Source organism: Chelonoidis abingdonii, chromosome 10 (assembly GCF_003597395.2).
Source record: "Chelonoidis abingdonii isolate Lonesome George chromosome 10, CheloAbing_2.0, whole genome shotgun sequence".
Classification (NCBI taxonomy): Eukaryota; Metazoa; Chordata; order Testudines; family Testudinidae; genus Chelonoidis; species Chelonoidis abingdonii.
Genome location: NC_133778.1, coordinates 29,707,142 through 29,724,630, shown reverse-complemented (window position 1 = coordinate 29,724,630; position 17,489 = coordinate 29,707,142). Strand labels below are relative to the sequence as shown.

The 17,489-nt window shown below is 40.6% G+C and overlaps 1 long non-coding RNA gene across 1 annotated transcript in view; it reads left to right on the top strand.

Annotated features, from left to right (window-relative positions):
- The first annotated feature begins 1,004 nt into the window (after positions 1-1,004).
- The window catches only part of LOC116831343 (uncharacterized), a 121,619-nt gene continuing 105,134 nt past the window's right edge, over positions 1,005-17,489 (top strand). The window contains exon 1 of the long non-coding RNA XR_012656602.1: positions 1,005-1,131. This is a non-coding gene — a long non-coding RNA (uncharacterized LOC116831343). The remainder of the gene's footprint in view (positions 1,132-17,489) is intronic.

Below are 17,489 nucleotides of genomic sequence, written 5' to 3'. Positions count from 1 at the left end.
TCTTCCCTGATGTGCAACTAGTCTGCTGTTTCCCATCCATGGACAGGCTGGGTTCCATCTGGGAGGAGAGAGTCCCTTGCCAAAACGAGCTGCATGTGCTCTGTGAGCAGTTCTCCTCTTGCCAGTCCCGTGGGATTCCTGTGGGAGAAGACTTCCTGTCACCCTAGCCTAGGGCTCTACAGCTGGGCGGGGTTGTTCCTGCTCTGGGAGGATGGCTGCTTTTCACAGGACTCTCCACCACAGGCACACAGCACCCTCACCTTCCGTGGTAGTAGGTGCACGGTTCCAAGCAGAGTTATGAGGGTAGCTGCCATCCCTCTTATATGCAGCCTTGTAGCAATGTCCTCTGCTAGGGCTTTCTGCTTGTTGGAGACTGCAAGACTCAGGCTCAAAGACCCACATGAGTAACAGTGGCAACAGGTCAGAGGAGAGGGCAGGCATTTCATAAACTACCTAAAGTAGAAAAAAGCCTGCGGAGCCCCCTCCTCTTCTCCCCAGCTGCATTTGTACCCGTGCTCTTTGATGACCCCTGCTCACATCACTTATGCCACCACATGACTTCATAGCCAGGGACCCCAATCAGGTGGGGGTTGTGCCTAGTTACTCTTACCCGTCCCTGGGAATGCATCCCCCAGAATCTCCATCCTGCCCACCCCAGCAGATTTCTTCAAGAATACAGCCCGCTGCCAGACTCGCTATGGTTGTTTAAGACAGTTTAGCAGCTACTATTACCTCTGGCACGTTCTTTCCTCGCGAAGCTGCTGTGGGAAGCCGGGGGGGGGGGCGGGGGGATGATCATTCCCCGTCTAAACCATCCCGGGGCAAAGTCCCAGTCGCTTGGCTGGGCGCCGAACCAGCGAACGCGCGCGCGGGAGGAGGGCGCACACGCGCTCCGCCTGCCAATGAGCCAGGCCACTTCCCGCTGTAACAAGACGGCGTGAGCCAGAGGGAGCCCGGGAGCAGCCAAGCGCCGGCTCCGGCAGATCAATGGTGGGAGGGGAGGCGGGAGGAAGCCCAGCCTGACGTCAGGAAACTTTCTCGGTGGCTGAGCCGGGAGCTCGCGGAGCCGCTTCTTTCCCTGGGTGCCTCGCAGGGGCCGGCCCCGGCTGCCACCCTCCATCACTCCGCAAGGTACCCCGCGCGTCCTTCCTTCGGGCGGCTGCCTGCGCCGTGAGCGGGACTCAGTCCAGCCAAACTCCGCTGCAAGTCCGCAGGAGTTTGACGCCCCAGCGAGGACTTTCGGCGTTGGCGGTGGCTCTTTCAGCCCCTTCCAGGGCCAGCCACGGCAGCCAGGGGGAGGCGCCCCGCGGAGCGCCCGTCTCCACGGGAAGGGGCCCGGGTCTCTTACCAGGCGCAGGCCGGGAAGGGGGGCGCGTTGGGCAGCTCCTGGGGCTGCGACATCCGAGTGCGGTTTGGCGAGGGACGGGGCAGCCTGTTGAGCCCAGTAGTTGGAGTGATGCTGGGGCGCGGGGCCAGCGCGCGTGTCTGGTGTAGGGAGCAGGCGCGAGGCAGCCTTGGTCTCCCAGGAAAACTTTTTTAGGTTGAGGAGCGCGGGGCGCGCGGGCGGGCAGTCCCCCTCCGCGTGGGGCATCCAGCCATAAGCCCTGCAGCCTCCCCTTAGCCGCTCGCGGCGCAACTTCCAGCTCCCTTGTTGGCTTTGCGCTGCAGCTGCCTTATGTCCAAGATCGGAAACGACTGGCATCCAATTATCCCTCTCTTCCTCCCTCCAAAATGTGAAACAGCTGTAGCGACCTAAGCACCTTTCCACTCTTAGGCGTCTCGATTTTGAGGGTTTGCTAGTTAGCAATGATTGCAAATCTTGCCCATTTTTTCCCCAAGAGAGCGAGCGAGAGGTGGGGATTGGGGACATTGGCATTTGTTGTACCAGGTTTAGGAAACAGAAAAAGGATTGATGGAGCCTGGCAGAAATGTTTGGATCTTAGAGTAGTGAGTACAATACTTTATGTGTGGAAGACTTTTCTAATAATATAGAGGAAATAACCCTTTGCTACATACTCACTTACATCAATATTGAATTGTATCGCTAGAATTAATCATGCAATATTTCCCAGTGTGATGATTGCATAGAAAATAAAGTAGTGCTGGAATTAATTTTCTCTCAATAGGGCCTTCAGGAGATGCTGGGATACTTCTGAAATTTAGATCACCTTTGACATTTAGTAATGATTATGGATTTTTAATCCTTTATACCAATGAATACACTCAAAGAACATCTGTCAGGTTTTTTCTAATATTTATTAGACTATATTTGCTTTAAAATTTAAGGTAAACACAGGCATAGCTTGTTTTTCTTCCCCAACTTTGAAATTATAGGGACTTTGTCAGGAATTTCAGACTCCCAATATGACTTCAGATATGATAGGAAAACTTCCTCTGAATTCTAAATAACTTTTCAAAACAAACACCCTATATTCTAGTGAGAAATGTAAAAAAGTATAGTAAACCCATTTTCTCTGTTTTTTGTTGGTCCTATAAAGTTTTGTTTTGCTTCTCCTGGCTTAGCATAGCAGTTATGTTTTGGAGATAAGCTGACATCAGTGCTGCTACTAACGAACACATTATTGTTTTGCAGAGGAAAATTTTTCTATCCATAGCAAACTAAAACAGAAAAGTTAATTTTAATCCCATAAAATAGGCCTTGTCAACTGGAAAGGAATGTGAAGACTATACTAATATTTGAGCATAAATTTCAAGCCCAGAATCACAGGGAGGGAGAAGGAGAGAAAATTAAATTTCTAAGAGGCTTTGAAACTTAAGATGACAGTGACCTTTATGATACTCTTCTAAAAGGATATGGTAAAATGCAATATCATTTCTGTGCTGTTACTTTAATCTCATTACCATGATTGGCATTAGTCAACTAAAGAACAGTAACAAGTTTTTGGATATCAATGCAGATTTACTAATAAATGAGAATACTGAGGAGACATTTTTCTTATTTTTATCCAAGGGTAATGACAGTCAGTCAAAGGCCAGTCAAGGTTAATTATAGTCTTGAATATTTGTCATAAAAGGAATTCAGTTACTTTGACTGTTCCTTACTATTTAAAAAAAAAATAACCCCACAATGCTGATACTTAAACTTGTGCTGCGCTATTTTAAATCACTCAATTGTCTTAAACTATCACTACATTTTTAATTTAAATGGAAAATTGTACTTCTAGTTGGATTCCAGTAAGCTTCTTAAAAAAAAAAGCCTTCTCTATATTGAAGTAACTGAGAACATGTTCAGAAGTCTGTCTGACTCTGAAAAGAAGGCAGTAGTGGGCAGATGTGATGGTATATATGAAATTGACTGAAATATGCTTTGAATGTACATACATTTATATTAAAATACATATGCTGTGCTCTCAGGATGGTGTAAATGTAAATGACTATCAGCTGTCAACTCCCTTTATAGGAATAACTATGAAAATAATGCCCCTAGAAAAGATCATCATATGATGCTGTGTGCCATTGCTCCTATTTTTTCTCTTCTTTAGGTTAAGCTAAACTACCTTATGATTTCATAGTAACACCTGTCAAACAGGCTACTGATAGAATGATGTTTCACTACTATTAAGAGTTTACAATCTAAACATAGAAGGGGACCAATGAAAAGCAACATGAGTGGTGATGTTAAGTACACAACTTGTTATAGTTTTGTGCTTTTTGGTATGTGTCTTTTCTTTTTATGGGCATATGTTCATTAGTTAATGAGCTGTATGAGTGAGTGTTTATAGGCCTCCTTGAAGAATTGTGTTTTCAGAAGGGAGTTGGAGGATCAAAAGGTGGAGATGCAGTATATCTGAGTCATGGATTAAAGTTTCAGGAATTTGTAGCAGGATGGGAGAACCCAAGGAGGTAGTTACTTGTGTGTGTTAGACAGAGTAAGATGAGGAAGGAAGACTGTGGAAAAAGATTAGCTAGAGTCAGGTTGTACAGCACTTTAGAAATATTGACAAGGGTCTTAAACTTGCGTTGGACAACAGTTGGAAGCCTGCAGAGGGATTTGAGGAGGGGTTCTATTGACAGGTGAGGCAGATTGCTTTTACTGAAGCACTTCAGATTGCCTTACCCTAATTAATACTGATACTGGGAGATTAAAGAGGAGGAGGCTGATGCAGTAATCAACACTCAGAGGAGGGTACTGGTGATAGGCAGTTTGCCAATTTTGAGAGTTTTATTGTAAAATAACTAAATACACAGGATGATACTGAATACTGTACAATTAAAAGCACCCATGGCAATACTGTACTCTTTCCCAGATGTTAAAGTTTGTGTGTATAGTACAGTTTAAAGTCAATTCTTCAACACAGGTCTACAAAATCCAGTCATCTGTCGAGTAAATCCTTAGAATTTCCTTAATTTTTTTTGAAATCTTTCTATTTTTCTTCAAACTTAATTACATTAAAAAAAATAATGAAATATGAGAGGTAAAAAAGTGATATGCATTGCAGTGTAGGATAGGGCTGTATAATGTGTATTGAAGATAAAAGTATTTTGAAGCATACAGTTCTAAATACAGAATATCAAAAGAATCGTGTGAAAATATTTAAGGTCATAATATTAATAATACCAGTGTACTTTGATTACAGAACTAGTTTTTCCTCCTGAGATTTGATCCATGAATAGTATGTTGCATGAGCATGCTGTAAGGAAATAATCAGAACTACCAGATACACTAATTAAAGAAAATTTGAAACTAGGAGTGTATTAAGTGCCTCTACCCTGATCTGGAGGGACAATTTAACTAGAGAGAGAGGCTAGTTCATCCTTTGTAACCTTTCAGTTATTGGTTTCTCTGCTATGGCTTCCAACCAGGTTGCCAATTACTGCCCATTTTGGTGATTTTTTTCTGATGGATACCAGTCCACTGAGAACTGAAATCATCTGATTCATTTCACAAATGCTAGTAAATGCTCAGATGGAAACAATTCCCAGTTGCTACAGAACTGAATTTAAATAATATGAATGACAGAGATCAGAGGCTCTGTTTGTAATGACTAGTCTCCTGAGCCAAAAAAGTTCTGAACTGATCTATTAGAATAGAAATTATATAACAGTGCATAAATTATGCAATAATAAACCTTGCCCTCCTTTCTCTCAATAGTAATCTGATTTTTGAACGGATAATTACAATGAGGGAATCAGATTATTGCCCAGGAAAGAACAGAGACTATATTATTGCTGTTATAACACAAGCAGTGCCCCCACACAAACTGCTTAATAACATTCTCCACATCTCTCTCACCTTAAGTGGTTCACTACTTCCTCTAAGGATTTTAGAAATTGATGCATTCTCAGCAGGTCTTGAACTCTTGGGGTCCAATCCTGCTTATTTTACTCATGTGTATGTCACTGAACTTGTTTCCTGACAGTTGCAATCCAGTCTGCCGTGGTCCAAAGTAGACCATAGTTACAGAGAAGTTGAGCTGCACTTGGGTGATAAGTAGTCAAAAGTTGTGTTTATTTTGGAAAAAAATATTTTGCTTAAATTTAAACTTTTGATTTTTATAGACTGTCTTCCATTCATATACTTATCTCCTGTTGGCAATAGTGGAATACTACAACAGATCTAATTCTGTAGAGGAAAAAAGTCACATGCAGGTGACCAAAAAAAAAAAAAAAAGCCAAGGAAAGTTTTGCATTTTCTGAAGTTCTTTAAAGAGAAGTTCTACTCTGAAAACAGACCCTAGGGTTCTATGTTTGTTTCTTTCTGTATCAAATCTTCTCAGTTTTTGTAAGTAGAAAAGATGTTTTTCTAACCACCAGCTTTGTACAGTCAGCCTGGGTTCTGAGAATCAAACTGGTTCTTTCCATTTCAAACATCCTGAAGGTTCAGTTACATCTGAGCAACCCCACAGTCTTCAAATTATTATCACAGTAGCACCTGTGCAACCCAATAGCCTTCAATGAGTTTGCACAGATGGAACTGATTGGAACTTAGTAAACAATTCTGTTAATGATGCACAAGTTGGGAGAGACTCCACATATCGTTCAGTCTTAGCTCTGTTCTCTCTGCAGGATTAACAGAAGGAGCAAACAATACAAATTTATTTTAGTCACCAAGACCTACAGATATGACCTTAAATACATGCAAAGAGAATATGTGTTGAGTAAGAGGGTGGAGTTTTTACATAGTCATTTTTCAGAGTAGCATTATAGTCTTATGGAGTTCTTTAGGCACTAAAACTGAGTCACAAACTTCAAGAATACTTTTTAACAGTTCGAAGGGCTAGAATTTTTATTTTCAATATTATTTCCTCTTCCAGCTTTTCAAACATACTTGACTTAATGTAAGTTCTTAATATTCCAAACAGATTGATATTTCTAGCCTACAACTATTGATTTAAGTGTAATCATTGTTTCTAGGTAATGGGAGCAACTTGAACTTTTCCCATACTATGCCTAGATGCACAAATTTAGTCTCTAGGGCTGTCAATTCAGCACTTTTCAAGAGCAATAAAATCATATGAAAATTTAAAAAATGCACTCAAATTCCTGTGCAGTGCATTATTTTTAGATAAGGTGAAATAGTTCAGAATGGACTCTGAGATTCTTAATAACTTTCTTCAAGATCTCAGATTAGCATTTGCAGTTTGAATGAGGGCAGACTTAGAAGAGCAAAACATTAATACCAGTGTTTGATCAATCAGTAAAGATGGGTAGCATTATGCGTACCTTCTTGAATATCACCTATCATAAACTGAGATTGCCTGTTCCTTTTTTTTTTTATATATTTATTAAATGAAGACCTCAGCATGACCTTAACTGGTTGTGATTTCTTTTCCAAATGAGTTGCGTGTTTGGCCAGCATACCCATTGGACTTTTGTGCTTACTTAACACAAATCATCTTATATTGCTTTGAAAGTTACAATGAGTACTACATCACTAATGAGTACTTCCTGCTTTTACATTATTTTCAATCAGTTAGCTAAACTAAATACCACATTGTGCCATTGACTTCTTAGTAGAAATTTGCACTGAAATAACTGGAAATATTTTTCAAAATGAGAAAAAGAAATCTGATGCAAAATGGCTCTGGCTGTAGTGTAACCTAGAAATGGCTTCTATTACTTTTTAAAAAACATTATTCCTGAAATGCTATAGCAGTCTTCTGTTGACTCAGACATGTGCATGCCAAACATGTGAGGATTCATACATAAACAAAGAGTTTGTATGTCCTCAGTGCCATCTTTTTAATGTTTGCTAGGACTAGCCTTCCATATACCATACTATATTGCTACATTATGTCTCTTGCAGTTCTTGTGTTTAGAACTGCCAGCCACAAGTGTTTGAAATCATGTCTGATCCCAAAAATCATGATTGTCTTAAAATTTTGGGGTTAAAGTCAAATAATAAATCTTGGATTTTTTAGTTGCCTTTTGGCCTTTGAGACTTTTGGGTGCCCTCAAGTCTCATTTGCAAGCTTTTCTTTGTAATCACGAGAGGCTAACACTTTTTGTAATATAAAGACTGAGATTCTCAACAAAAGCACAAGATTCCAGGCCCTGGGGCTCTAAGAAAAACAAATATTGTGAGGTTAGCAATAAAATTACAAAGGATGGTATCACTGTGGGTGAGCTTTTGCTGGAATAAGACTTAGTATTAAATGAGAAGATATTGTCAATGTATTTCACTTTCATCTATATTTAAATTTTGATTGTAGGATAGCTCTAACTAAATGGCAGTATGCCTGTTGAATGTAGCACTGAAATCAATTCAGATTCAGTGGTAGAGATAATGGTTTTCAGAAATAGTGTAGCTACCTGCCTTTTCTTCCTTCCACCATGTGAGGTGAAATAGGAATAGAACCTTAGATCTTTAGCTGCAGAGTACATTTCAGTGGACAGTCTAAGCAACAGGTAAGTGTCAAATTTACTGGTAATTTTACCAGTATCATAAGGTCTCTTTTTATGTTGCAAATCATACCCATTTTAAAATAAGCAAAGATTTGAAAATAGTATTGAAGTGGATCATTAAAATTAAATGTATCAGGAGGTAAAGTACATATGTTTTTTCTGTAATACTGAATGCCTAACCAAGTCAGCATATGGGAGCTAACATAAAAGGTAGTTTGAGAGACCGAAATCCCACAGCTGTGCCCCTTAATCTGTTTCATATGTGCAAGCTTTAGAGGTGAGTGTGCTGTAGCTTTGTAAACAAAAAGATCTTTAGCATCTGAGTTTAGTCATGATCTCTCTCTTGAAGGGAGCAGACTACAAATTGCAATACCAATTTTATATGCTTTACTGGAGTGTTAATATCCAATTTATCATGTTGAGCAAATAAATTTAGGATGGGGGAAAGACTTTTTTTCAACAAATTTTGCAGCTGGAACTGATACTAATACTCTTATCTCTCAGTACCACACAGTAATTGCAGTTAATTTGTTGCTGGATAACTGCTTCTGCCATGTGTTGTGGGGTGAAAATGCAGTATATCAACAGTACTAAATCACAACATTAGCATGTATAATGTTAATGTTTTGAGAGAATTTCCAGATCAGTCATCCAAATGGGTGAAACATTTCATGTGAAATTCCAGCATCAGTGCATTCCCCAAACTTTTGTAGCTAAAATGTTTGTTGTTACTATTACTTAAATAATATCCAATAAATTAATATTTATTTGGGTAATTTATGCATTAACTTAAACCAGTAGCGTTTTCTAGTAACATGAAAATCAAGATTAGTTGGGGATGTGGAACCAAAGGCCATAATTAGGAAGTGAGCAGAATACTCATGTCTTTTTTCACACAGTCATTTAGAAATGTTGGAGCCCCCGTTAAATCACAACCTGCCTGCATTCTAATATAACCCCTCTCCAGTTATCCAGTTATCTGAATCCTTCCAGGCTTTTCTTGCTCAGCTATGGGGGCTCATGTAAATACAGTCCCTCTGGTAACCAAGAGCAGCACCAGGGTTTTTGGCGCCCTAGGCAGGGGTCCTTCCGCACTCCCGGTCTTCAGGGCACTTCGGCGGCCGGTCCCGGAGCGAGTGAAGGACCCGCCGCAGAATTGCCGCCAAAGACCCGGAGCGCGGAAGGACCCCCTCCCCGCCAAATTGCTGCTGAGGATGGCAAAATGCTGCACCTACAAATCCTGGTGCCTTAGGCAACCGCCTAGGTTGCCTAAATGGAAGCGCCAGCCCTGCTGGTAACTGTGACTCCATGATGAAAACTGCTCCCAAAATTTGGAGATTGGAGCTCAACATTTGGCTCCAATTACAATGGTCACAAAAGCGCATCTTTCAGAAAGCAATCTGGCTTAGAAAGGAAACTAGGGAGCTTTCCAGTGCATCAGAAACAGACATTTCTCTAAGGCTGGATAGAAGCAACACAGAAGTTTGAGAAAGGCAAATGGGAAGTTCCACACGGAACAGTGGGCCAAACTGGACTCTTTATCTTCTCCCAGCTTCAGGTCTTGCTGATGATACAGGGGATATAAAACTCCACATTCTGCCCAAGGACTGTGGGGAAAATACCAGTGCAGAAATTAGAGACCAGGTGAAAAGAGACCTTTATCATGATGGAGATTTGAACTCCAGGTGAAACTGCATTCATGACTTGCTCAGTTGCACTTAGCTATTAAAGGATATGCACTTATGTGTGTGCAGAAAGGGGTAATTGACAGGACCTGTCTGTAATTTTTTGGTGTATCTTTGACTTTTACATGTCGCAAGTGCACACTGAGATGCAGAAAAGTCAAAGGGAGAAAAGCTGATGTTATTGGATGACTAGTTTATGCAGGTAAAGAAACTTGAACTTAGAATCAGTTTTGTGTGTGAGTGTGCACGCGTGTGGGGCACCTTTGGAAAACATATTGGGATCATGGGTCATTGTGTTCCCATCCCTTGATTATTCAGAACTTCTCTTTGGCCAATAAAATCTCAAATGCTGTCACATGTTGTGAGTTTTAAGATAGTTATGTGTACAGAACAAGAGAACATGTATCACTTGCTAACCAAAGCACTGTATAGCTATCTTCTCTTAAAGAAGTATTACAACAAACATGGATGAACTTCTGCTGTGGCTTTGCTGTTATGTATGATGAAAAAAATTCTAGTGGGACTCCTTGTTCTGTACCTAGAAGCTAAAATGTGGCACACTGCAGGACACACACATTCAGCTGTAGACCACATGTGGGTTAAGCACTAGCCATGCTTCACAGAGTAAGGATATGTCCCTCTAACTGCCAGATATGTGCATGCAGATCCACAAGAGACAGAGGGAAAGAAGCTGATGATATTGGAGGGAATATTAATTCCATAACTAGTAACTTTCTGTTTAAAAAAATACCTAATGAACATGTATAAATGGAGTTTAACTTTTGTTTATAATCAATATGCTATATTAGTCAAACTGTGCAAAGTTCTGCTAGTGTTTACTATCTAGAATGGTCTGAAGAGAATAGTTAGCCTCTTTCATGTTGATATGCAGAAAAAAGAGAGACCTCTCCGTCGTCTTCCTTTGTGACTCATCCTGGATCATAAAGCAACTTGCCAAGTGTCTAGGATCGGCTGGGGATTGGATATTGGCTAGTTGGTTGACGTTTCATCCAGAAAAGACAGAGATAAAGGGAAAGCAACCAGGAAAAATGAGGCTTGTCTCACACCCTTATTGAGAAGCTGCCTGCCACTTGCCAAATGGAGGAGTAAGGATGCTGCAGCAGATTGGCTGTAGGAGCTTGCTAGAGGGAAGGTTGAGAAAAGAGGTATTCAGAAAGGATGTGGAAAATGGGGAGAAGTATTAACATATGCATTCTGTACTGTTGCCAAATTGTTTATTGTATTGTTTTATCTACTTCAGTTGTAAGAAAGATCTTTGGGATAGGTACTCTCTGCTAGTGTGTGTGTACAGTGCCTAGTGCAATAGGGCCCAATCTCTGATTGGGGTCTCTTATCATTTAGGGTCTACCAGAATATGATGGATTCTAAGAACTGCTATTTAAGTGTGGAAAAAACTTGTTGCTTTTTTTATTTCAGGTGTGAACATTGCTGTGCTTACTAGTGCCTTTCCCACAGCCAGGTTGGACTTCTATTTTGTTCTAGATGGTGCCTACACCTTAAGGCCACCTGGAAAATTATATACAGTGGAGAATGTAGCTGCTGGTTCATTAAACAGGATTTTCTGTAGGAGTACTCTATCCCTGTACTCCATTATCTGCTCTGGCTACTGGTTTATACTGAGTGAAATTTCAAATGTTGTTGTTAACTTCTAAAGCCCTAAATCTTTAGGGAATTGCCTATCTTAGAAATCCCTTTCCCCCAGTGTGGCGGGGTGGCAGTATCAGGCAGCTGAGCCACTGAATAGCAATAGGTTTAAATGAGAACTGGTTTAAATGAGAATAGAAATAGGGTGTTCTTGGGGGAGGGCGAATGGCAGGATATCTGCAGCTATTTAATTTGTTAATGTGCCCTCCTATGCCAGAGCTCAGGTTTGATGAATGTTGGGGAACATTCCAAGGCCTATCCTTTTCCAGATTCTTTTGAGAGAAAGAGTTGGATGTTGAATGAAGTTTTGGAATCAATGCTTGGCAGCATCCTTTGTGATACTGTGCTAATTTGTGAAAGTATTTTTTTTCTAATGGTGTTTAAAGTATATTTAGAAAATACAAATAAAAACATGAATGCATTAAAATAAACAGGACCTTCTCTGATACCCAGGCCCACCCAGCAAGATTTTGTAAGTCAGTGACTCCCCAGTCGTGAGCTGTTATATTTTGATCATGGAAGTTGCCTAATAAGAGCTTATCTTGGTAAACTAGACCAGTCCTGTCTATTTAAAACAAAGCATTGTTGGTTGGTTTTTCCCCTTGTAGGTGAAGGAATGTCACCTCGGGACCACTTTTGTGAGCTTCTGTTATCATAGGTCTTGCCCACTCTAGGAAAAAAGGATACCTGTTTTTACCAGCAATGGGGCAGCTGTATTGTTACTGGGAAACAGCAACATTGCCTCGAAATGGATACAAAATCTCCTAGCATAAATATACCCTCAGCCTCTTACACTATATAGGCCAAAGTTTAACTTCCAGTTCTAAAGAGTCTTAATGAGGTATATTGTTGTTTCTTATCTCAGCAGGCCACCTTTATCATCTATGCCCATCCAAATAATTGTAATTTATTAAAAGCCCCAGGTATTTTATGTATCATTGTGGATAATGCCAGAGCTTTAACCTTTTTCTTATCTCCAGTTAATCATCAGTGACGACTCTTCTCTGTTCAAGGACAAACACCTGCAAACATGACACTAGGGTAAACCCTAATGGTATGTTAATGGCACTCCTTCTGCTTTTCTGGTGAGGGTGGAGGAGTTTGTTTCATCTTGCTGGTGGTTGCTCTGCACACTTAAACATGCTGATTTATGTTTTTATTTGTTCTTGTTCTACTTTCAGTCTCCATGAATTATCCCACTAGTTTTATTTTCTGCCACCCCGCATCATGCTGCATTGCAGCACATGCTTAACAGGGTCTAATCTGATTCAAGATTAACCTCATTTAAACTTCTCTTATTACCATACTCTTAATCTTCTGTACAATGGTTGTACTGTTCATAATCCAATCCATTCCTATACACCGCCTGCCACTTATTTGGGACACACTTACATGGGATATCATCCAGAGAACTGATTTAAATGCAATGACAATAGCAAAGACTGCTGCTTAACAAGGATGATAATTCTGTTTAATTAAGATACCTGCAGCTGATTAAGTGATATTTAAATAGGGATAAATAGTATCTGTGATGCTCTGTGTGATATTGGTTTGTCTTCCTTTAAATGACCTTTACCAGTGCTTTCTTCAAGTTCACTCCCATCAGGCTCACAGTACTGCACACTTGTCAGAAACTTCGTGATGGTTTTTCTCTAGTTCAGTTGGGCTGCAGCTCACTGAGCTGTATTTTGGGGGGTGTAACAGAGTTCACATCCCCTCCCCCTTCCTGAGGCCTGCTTGCTGCCCCCAATAAGACTCAGATGGAATTGTGAAACACCTGTGTCTTTATTTAAATAAAGTTCTTTTACCATCTATACACAAGTCTTGCAGGATTAGTCACCTCCTTTACAGGTAGAGGCAGTCTTCAGCTAGGAGGCCTCTAGTTGTCTCCCTGGCTGCCCCCCACGTTCTGGCTCCCTCCCAGCCTTTATAGCTCTTGGCTTGTCAGACCAGCAGGTGTTGCCAATCTTCAGACTAGCATCAGGCCTTTTCCATCAGCCCCAATCTGCTTCCCCCAATTGGAGCTGACTGGGCAGGGGCTAATTAGGTGCTTTTGCTCCAGCACCCTGCTACAGCGGGGAAATAACAGGTGTACATGTGTTATTTTAATGAACCAGCAGGATTAATTTTAGTGAAGTACAAAACTTGAGAACCTCTCAGATACCGAATGACTTGACTTCTCTTAAAGCCCATGATCTGCTCAGAATCCATGTGGAGTGAAGACTGCACTCATGAGGGTGGGAGGGAGCAGAGGAGCTAACAGGAAGTATAGGTTTTGCAAAATAAATGCTCTCTAGGGCCGATGGGAGCCAGGCAGCAGCGGAATCAAGGGGCATCTGTATGATCCTGAACAATGTGTGCATTAAGGAAGTGGTTATTCCTGCACAGAAGACAATCAGGCCCAAGGCTAAGAACTTTGCTCCTTTGGGATGCTAGCCATCCACCTGAGGTATGTTGAAAGTGAATCCATATGACTTCTGTATAGTCCCAGACTCCAAGGTGCTACTGGTCAGATTTTGTATTTTGTTTGGCATTCTGAAAAATAATTAAACTATGAAAATATCCTCAACAACTGATAGTGCCTGGTTTATTACATGTAATCATTAGAAAAACCAAGTTGCAAAACTGCAATAGAGTATTAACAAGCCCCTAAAAATGTGTTACTCTTTTCCCCCCTAAACTTCTATGTAACACAAATTAATTTCACTTGTGGTTTTGTATCTTATCTTTGCATGGCTTGCTGATACTTGTTTATTCCCTTCTCATTTGTGAGTGTTATGATCCCACCTTGAATTGAATCTATTGTATCTCTGAAAACTGCCTTTCATAAGATTCTATCAAGGGCAAAGTTTTGCTCTTGGCTGTGCTGGTGTAAATCCACAATAACGCCACTGGAGTCAATGCTCACTTAGACTGTAAGCTATTGCAGGCAGGAGCCTTCTTTTCCTTATGTGGTTTAAGAGTGCCTACCACAATGGGGTCCCTGGGTATTACCACAATACAAATAATGAACAGTGCTTATAATACTTGAGATTCACAGTGATATAACATGGTGGAATTTGACCCAGAGTGTTACACAAATGAAAACATTGTGACCAACAATGCCCTGAACTGCACTTATACATGTTGCAGGGCAGAAAAAGGCCTAAGAATCCAAATGGCTACCCTGTCACAAATTTGTTGTAATGTGTAGACTTATTAGCATTGCTTTCCATAAGTGACTTGTCCATTTATCAATCTGATTTACTTACGGCCACCTGTCACTGTACTATCTGAGCACCTCTCAATTTTTAATATACTTTTATTTTTCAACTCTGCCTCCCTCCCCCACCCGTGAGGTAGGGTAGTGCTATTGTCCTCCTTGTACAGATGAGGAACTGAGGCAGAGAGTCTGGAGACTAGATCCATAAAGGGAGTTAAGTACCTTAGTATAACTTTAGCTGGCCTAGACATAGGTGCCCCTTTGTGAGGCAAGGCTTAGGTTACATCCATCTCCTCCACATTTCCTGTTGTCTAGCTTAGGTGGTTCCCCATTGAGCTTGCTGGCTTTTGTGAATCCCATTCTTAGGCACCTAACTCAATGTGTAGGGAGCCTTAGTGTCAAATTCAGGGCTGTGGATTCCACTAGGTGGTAGGGTGCCTTAACTCAGCATTGCCGTGTGTAATGTGTAAGTCTCCTTTGTGTATCTATTCCTAAGTGATTTGCCCAAGGTCACATAGGAAGTCTGTGATTGAGCAGAGAACTGAACCTGGGTTTTCCTAGTCCTAAACTCGTGCCATGACCAGTGAACTATGTATGCAGTGCCATAACAACTGGACCATGTAAATGTATATGCAGGAGACATACATGTATTTCTCTGAGCATTTAAATTGTTTCTCTGCATTTCCTGAGTACATGCAGCTAGTATACTGCTCTGTTATTAGCATGTTTAGATTTACGCTTCAATATCCAAAATAACTATGGAACTGCTCCTTTCTGACTAATAAAAGAATTTACTTCGCTCCTATAATTGTTCAGACTTTTATCAAAATTATGCTTTATTTTCAAGTTGTATTTCATTTGACCTCACTATTTACACTCACTGCAATACTATCACAATTATGTTGCCGCTAGTTCATTTGATCTACCTTTTACAATTGCTATTTGTTCTGTTTCTTCTCTGTAAATATTTCCACATTCCCATGTCTCTTGTCCTTGCTATGGAAACTTGAATTCTTTCCCTTCATACATCCATACAGACTGCATTCAGAATTCTGAACATAATTAATACTAATATTATTGAGGCTGAATCATATTAACTAGCCTTGCAGTCATCTTATTAAAGGAGAATAAGCTATATCAGTAGTATAAGCATATGAAAATAAGATCAATTGGCTGAGGTCAGTTAATCTCTGTTTTGGAGGTTGTAACTGGAGTGATTTAAGAAGTGTCATGGCCACAGAATTACAAATCTGCAAATTTGGAAAATCCAGGGATTGAGTTTAAAGCTCTGTGAAAGCAGCACTAGTCCAACAGATCTAAGTTTCGGTTTCCAGCAGAGACTACTATAACAGAAATTGTTGATAGGCCATTCTTTAGGGTCACATTGATGATGGCTGTGTCGCCCAGTTGAGGGCAATTGCACCTTTATTTCCTCTCTCTGGTCCAGCAAGGGCACCCATTCTAGACTCCTCAGCTGTTACCTCTTCTGGGCAGAGACCTGCATCTCTCTCCTTCCCCTTAGGAAGGATTGGGGCCCCTTGAGTGCAGAAGCTTCTATCCATTTGCTAGATCAGAAAGAAGGCCCTGAGTTGTTAAACTCAGATTATTTATCCCAAAGTCCTTGCTTTGTGTGCTGGATCTCTGGAGAATTCAGTTTGAACTAGTACATGTGAGCCTCTCCAGGCAGTGATACCTTTCTGCAGGTGTTATAACCCAAGTGAATTTGCCCGATCATCACCCACAGTTTGTAGTTCCTGCAGAGCTGTGGTCACCCTCTCACGTAGAATTATATATGATAGAACCTCTCAGGAATTATGAACCTCTCGGGAATGGAGGCTTTTCGTAACTCTGAACAAAACGTTATGATGGTTCTTTCAAAAGTTTGCAACTGAACATTGACTTAATACAGCTTAGAAACTTTACTATGCAGAAGAAAAATCCTGCTTGTAATTATCTTAATTTAAATGAAAGTAGTACAGAAACAGTTTCCTTACCTTGTCAGATCTTTTTTTAAACTTTTCCCTTTATTTTTTCAGTAGTTTACATTTAACCCAGAACTGTACTGTATTTGCTTTTTTGGGGGTGTGGGGAATGGGGGTCTCCTCTACTGCCTCATTGTGTACTTCCAGTTCCAAATGAGGTGTATGGTTGACCAGTCAGTTCAGAACTCTGGTGCTCATAACTCTAAGCTTCTGCTGTACAATCCCTGCCCTCAGTGATACATAAACGTAATACAGTAAAATCTCCCACAGATATTTCAGGAAATTGCCATATCTGTCACACTATGCTTCTGTATTGGCTGGCAGAGCGGGTGTGCTGTTAACTGATTAGTGACATTGTCTGTATGGGTGGGATGGATGGATAAATGTATCAAAATAACAGTGTAAAATATTACTTTTAAAAAACTAACTATACTATGTGCCTGCTCTGTCAGTCCTGTGCTCACTGTGGGGACAACATTGCTGTCAACAGCTGCCATGCTGTTTTCAGACATCTGCATAAATTGTCATACTGATTTTATTTTGTTAGCTGTAACCAGGATGCCATGGTAGCATGGAACAATATGACTGTGGGTGTTTTTGTGTAATATATAGCATTAATCCTAAATGCGATATAAAGTACATATTACACAATAATTTCTCAATGGGGAAAAAGTGGAGGCAATTGTATTTATATTGCCAGTCTCCAAAGATTAAATAACTTATACGGTTAATAAAAGGTTAAAAACAATTTTAGATTAGAAAAAGACTGAAGCATTTATGTGCGAAATTTCAAAAGAACATTTTTAACGTTACATTCTCCCTCCCCCGGGATTCTCATTTTCTCTTAGGATATTCTGAATCCAATGTTATTTTTTTGAGATACAAAAAATTTGCGGAATGTTTTCCATAACATGATTTCTACTCCCACTTATTCTGTTTTTCACTCCCCAATTTCATAAATGTAACCCTTCTGCCCCTCTGAGTTGGCAGCAACAAGGGCCAGGTTCAGTATCCAGGGGTTCCGTTTCAATAACACAAGGCATAACCGGCTCGAGCCCCCACCCAGTGACCTGGGACACTTACATACCA